Consider the following 6000-nt stretch of genomic DNA (forward strand, 5'->3'; position numbering starts at 1 on the left):
CTGCTCTGGCCCAGAAGACTTCTGACTAGTGCCTGGTCTTGCAAGAGCTCAACATTTTCTGGGCTGTTCCCATATCACACAGCAACTTCCATGTACTGTATGAACTCTAGGCAGAAAGCTTTCCCCCTAAACCTTCTGCTTTCAAATTTGTTTCTGCTTTCCCAACAGCTGACCTCTTTCATAACTTTTTTCTTCATCGTGACTTCTATTCACCCCCTTGATTATGTTGCTTCTGGCTGCTTAAGGGGAACACCTTACCTTGCCCTACTCAGCCTCCTTATCCTCTCAGGCTTCTGCAGGCAAGCCCTTGCCATGTACCCTGAATCCCCCAGTGGGACCTAGGCAAATAACCAGGAGATTTCCAGAGACTATGTTCAAGAACAAGTCACATAATTGGTCACCTCCAGTATCATAAGGAAATATGACAGTGAACTTGTCAATGCATTTGTTAGCATGACATGATATTCTGACCCCTCAAAAGTTAAATCTCATTTCAGTAAATTATAAGGAATTGTCAAAATTCTTTTGCACTGCAGGAATTGTGCTGTCTTGAAACAAACTTGTTTTAAATATAAATTGCTTTCCCAGCACCATAGATTTGTTTAAAACAATGTTTCTGTTTACTTTACTTGTAGGGTGTTAGAATTTTTTTACACACATGCCAGATACTAATTATAAAAATGTTAGATAGTTGATTTTTTACTGCCTTTTTGTGGGATTAAAAAAGGGTGACCAGTACCTCAGTCTCCTTATTTGTATAGAATCCCCCATTGTGCAATCCCTTCCGATACAGAAGTCACAGTAGTCAAGGAAGCCATCTTCCTCTTCCTGGAGGTTTCCATTCAGGCAAGAGACCAAGACTCTCTTCAGAAATTTCTCTTGAGAAATACAGGTCACCTGAGAATCATTCAAGGTGATTTATCTGAGGAATTTATCTTATATATTTTTAAATATTTATTTTTTTGAGGGGTTAAGGGCAGATGGGGAGAGAGAGAGAGAGAGAATCTCAAGCAGACTCCCTGCTGAGCACATAGCCCAACATAGAGCTCGATCTCATGACTCTGAGGTCACCACCAGAGCCAAAACCAAGAGTGGGATGCTTAACTGACTGTACTACCCCCCAGTGCCCTGAGGAATTGATTTGAAACGAGGAAGGCAGTTGTCCTCATGCTCCGTCCTTATCAATATCAATTTCTTCAGACTTGTAAAGAGCATCAAGTTTCACAATGCTTTGGGGGATTATCAGAAAAACTCCAACACCACAAAAGATCTGAGTGACCAGAACGGCAATCCCACTATCTCCTGTGTTGTTGCTTCTTGACATGTCTTTGCCCTCTTATCTGGTGGCAACTACATGAACTTTTGATAGACTCAATTCCCCTAACCATCGCGGTAAGCAGGACCGTCTAATCTATGTGTAAATTAGGAAAAAATGATCTTTCTTCAAGATGCTTTCGGGACATCTGTCAGAAAATTGTTACAATACACTGATCTTATTAGAACAAGACACTTGACTACCTTAAGCCCAAAAATATTTGACATAGCGTGTATATGATTCCATATTGAAAAGACCATCACTTCTGTGTGGCAGACATGACTATAACCTCCTTTTGAATTTGTCTCCCAATGGCATGAAGGGTCACAAGTGGCTAAGAGGACATAGTTGTTTTCAGTTTAGCAGAACCATCATTGTTTACCTGGCAGAAGAAATCTTAGAGTACTAAGAATTCAAAATCAGGGGGCATCTGGGTGGCTCAGTGGGTTTAGGTCATGATCTCAGCGTCCTGGGATCAAGCCCTGCATCAGGCTCTCTGCTCAGCTGGGAGCCTGCTTCCTCCTCTCTCTCTGCCTCTCTGCCTACTTGTGATCTCTCTCTCTCTCTGTCAAATACATTAAAAAAAAAAAAAAATTCAAAATCAGCAGAACCCCATGCAGGAAGGAAAAGTGGACCATTAGATTTAATAGTGAGAGGTGCCATTGGATTTAACAGTGAGCAGTTTCACCATTCGTTCTCAGGCCCATATATTATATCACTATTTCTCTCTGGTTCAGAGGACATACTGCATCTACACATTACCGCCCCGGACTGGCACGATGTTTCTCCCTGAGCTACATAACTGAATATTCAATAGGCTTTCTGCTAGTCTGTAAGTCAAACTGCTTTGAAGTGATGTAACAGGTGTGACCAGTGATCCCACGGGTATTAGTATAATGCCTTATCTCACTGAAAATTACTCTCTCTCTCTCTCTCTCTCTCTATATATATATATATATATTTTTTTTTTTATTTGACAGACAGAGATCACAAGCAGGCAGAGAGGCAGGCAGAGAGAGAGAGGAGGAGGCAGGCTCCCTGCTGAGCAGAGAGCCCGATGCGGGGCTCAATCCCGGGACCCCGGGATCATGACCTGAGCCGAAGGCAGAGGCTCCAACCCACTGAGCCACTCAGGTGCCCCTAAAAATTATAATATTAAAAGCAATGTTTTGAAAGAGAAGTTGCGAATGAGTCAGGCGTTCAGTACGTCCATGGACTGTGCTACGCTGCAGGTTTATGACAGTCAGGAAAAGCAAATCCAATCCAAAATAAGTGTCCATAACGTGAAGAAATGTAATCAATGGGCTGCCCAGCACCTTTCTGGTCTCATGAGAGTTGGGTCCCATAATGGAGGCTTCCTGCCTGTAGTAATAGCAGGCAGGCCAGCCTTGGAGGGGAAGTCTGAGTAGCCAAGCCTGTGCTTAGGTTCTATGCACGGTAAACCACTTGGTTTATGATCTCATTGCAGGCATAGAGTATCTCGAGGAATGTCCGGTTTTATCACAAACATCTCATTTACAATGGGAGGTTCATGAATTGAGTTTATCAGGACAGGTGTTCAACCCCTCCAGGAACTGATCACAAGCCAAAAGCTGTTTCTCAAAAGGAGAATTATTACTCACCAAAGAGGGTGTGCTTATGCTCAAACATCTTTCCTTCCTCTCTCCCTCACTCCCCCCTTCTCTCTCTCTCTCTCTTTCTTCCTTCCTTCCAAATTATTTATTTATTTGAGAGAGAGAGAGAGAGAGAGAGAGAGAAAGTGAGCATGAGCTGAAAGGTGAGGCGGGGCAGAGGAAGAGGGAGAAGCAGACTTCCCATCAAGCAGGGAACCCGATGCGGGGCTCTGCCTCAGGTCCCTGAGATCATGACCTGAACAGAAGGCCGATGCTTACCGACTGAGCCACCCAGGCACCCCCAGTTTATTGGAATTTTCATTGGGTGCAGACAGCGTTCCAAACTGCTGTGGGACTTTTGAGTCATTCAACTAGGTCATAAAGGTCAAATAGTAGAGCAGCCCGCCGTGAAACTTACCTTTCCTAGCCTTCTTAGGTCCCTTTTTTGAGTAAGTCAAAATTTGCAGTCATTTGGGCCATCCTATAAATGAATCAAAGAAGCACACCTGTAGTATACGTTACTTGCAAAATTCAGTGAGGCTGATGGAGCGTTATGCCTTTTCTCTATCACTGTCAGATGCAAGGTATGTTAACTTGCCCTTCGTATTGACAAGGAGATCCCCATGGACTTCATACGGGTGAGAGGCCCCTCTCAAGTCATTGCTATGTTCTTTTACTCGGTATTTTGACAGGAAACAATAATATATTAGAGCAACATGATGCCCAGTGAAAAGATGGGACTATGAAGGACCCAACAGCCAACTGTGGTGCACAGTTCAAGAGCTACGGTGTGCCTGGAGCACCTGGGTGGCTTAGTCAGTTAAGCATCTGGCTTCGGCTCTGGTCATGATCTCAGGACCCTGGGATCGAGCCCCACCCACATGGGGCTCCCTGCTTGGTGGGAAGTCTGCTTTTCCCCTCTACCTCTCCCCTCTCCGCTCGTGGCCTTTCTCTCATGTTCTCTCTCAAATAAATAAAATCTTAAAAAAAAAAAAAAAAGAGCTACTGTACTTCTGAGATGAGATAAGTAAACTAGTGCTCCTGCCAAGTGAAAAGAACCTTCTGATGTTATTTATTGAAATAGCATTGTTGAGATCAACAGATGTAAAATAAAAACTGTCCTTATTTGCTTCAGTAAAGAAATTATATCTGGATTGGCCATTAGAATTTGGAAAATGGATTCGGCCAATGACAACCAGCTGGATAAGGATGTTCAGGAAACATTTGGGAGACTCTGGTGATGTGTGCATAGGTCAAACCAGCTACCTGTGCATCTTCTAAGTCTTGGAAGGTAGCATTTAACTTTGTATTTCCTCCCCACCTTTCCCAGCCTCCTCCTGAGGATATGATATGGATTTTGATTCACTTTCTGCTGGGGAGAGGAAGTTAGAAGAGTTTTCCTTGGTCTTTTCTACCATAATAGCTAAGGTAACCATATAATCTATCGTTAAAACCAGTACCTTTAAAAAAAGATTTTATTTGGGGTGCCTGGGTGGCTCAGTGGGTTAAAGCCTCTGCCTTCGGCTCAGGTCATGATCCCAGGGTCCTGGGATCGAGCCCCGCATTGGGCTCTCTGCTCAGCGGGGAGCCTGCTTCCTCCTCTCTCTCTCTGTCTGCCTCTCTGCCTACTTGTGATCTCTCTCTCTCTGTGTCAAATAAATAAATAAATTTTAAAAAAGATTTTATTTATTTATTTGACACAGAGAGAGAGAGACAGCAAGAAAGGAAACACAAGCAGGGGGAGTGGGAATGGGAGAAGCAGGCCTCCCGATGAGCAGGGAGCCTGACACAGGGCTGGATCCCAGGACCTTGGAATCATGATCTGAGCTGAAGGCAGACACTTAATCAACTGAGCAACCCAGGTGCCCCAGGAGAAAGAGTCTTAAGCCGACTCCACACCCAGCATGGAGCCTGATGTTGAAGGTAGATCTCAGGACCCTCAGATCATGACCCTGAGCCTAAATCCAAGAGTTGGATTCTTGACCAACTGAGCCACCCAGGCACCCCCACTACCTGAGCTCTTTCAGCCTCCCCACTAACCAGTGAACCCCACCAATGAGGATGGTCTCTCCCCATTCCCAGAAATCAGTGTTAAGCTTAGAGCCAAAATCCAACAATCCCTGAGAGGTGTCGGTATTTGCTTTCCCCACTGCACTGTCAATCTGGTACATGAACACTTTCCTTGTGGAAAGCAGGAAAGGAAATCCCAGAACACACTAGCTTATTACAAGGTGCTTTCCTAAGTGCATCGGGCCTCATCCCAATGTGCTAGGAATGAATGCCTGTGTATAGACTGAGGTCTGAGAATTAGGGGAAAAGCTGAGACTGCTGTAGGAGTTGAAAACAGGCCTCTTCAAGCCCAGAGGGGTGTTGCCGTTGTTATAGAAATCAAATAGAACCTCCATGGGCTCTTCTCCAGGGACTCTAATTATAGGCCTGGAGATGATCAGGGTTGGTGGAGGTCAGCACACAGATTCAGATTTCCCTAGCTTGATAACTTCCTCAGGTAGGGTTCTTACAGGCGCTTTTCCAAAGAGGAGAGAGACAACCCTCTGAGACATTCCATTCCTTCCAAATTTCTTTATTCCTATTCTCATAGATCCAATCTTTTTCAATCATGGCTCTAATTTTCACACAAGAGACCGAGAGGAGCTGAGGATTCCGCTGATATTACTCAACAACCCACTGGATCAGATGCTGTATTTTATTCTGGCCAGCAACTTAAAGAGATAAAAGGTTATGTGTGTTTATTTTACTTATTTATTTGGGTAAGCGCTGCTATAGGAGTTTGTTGTCATTCACTAACCTCAAGCGTTCTGGATCCAACTGAAACAACCATTTCATCCAATTTTTCTCAATCTCCTAATCCTAGATTAAGCCTGACATTCATGGTCCACACTGGGACACTTCAGAGAGTGAAATGGGCACACTGAAGAAAATTATGCTGGCGTAAGAAGCATACAATATCCAGGAGACACTAGACATAGGATCCCTCAACTCATACTCTTTAAACTGTCCTATGGCATTAGCCGTGTGGTTGCCCAAAGTCTTATTATCTTCAGGGGAAATTTC

The 6000-nt window shown here is 44.1% G+C and overlaps 1 long non-coding RNA gene across 1 annotated transcript; it reads left to right on the top strand.

Moving 5' to 3' along the window:
• The first annotated feature begins 819 nt into the window (after nt 1-819).
• Nucleotides 820-5664, top strand: LOC101670855. Its single transcript, XR_200100.2, has 3 exons — nt 820-913; nt 4259-4356; nt 5528-5664. It is a non-coding gene; the product is annotated as an uncharacterized LOC101670855 (long non-coding RNA).
• The last annotated feature ends 336 nt before the right edge of the window (nt 5665-6000 follow it).

The sequence above is a fragment of the Mustela putorius genome, unplaced genomic scaffold, assembly GCF_011764305.1.
Source record: "Mustela putorius furo isolate JIRA1106 unplaced genomic scaffold, ASM1176430v1.1 tig00000561_pilon_pilon_pilon, whole genome shotgun sequence".
Classification (NCBI taxonomy): Eukaryota; Metazoa; Chordata; class Mammalia; order Carnivora; family Mustelidae; genus Mustela; species Mustela putorius.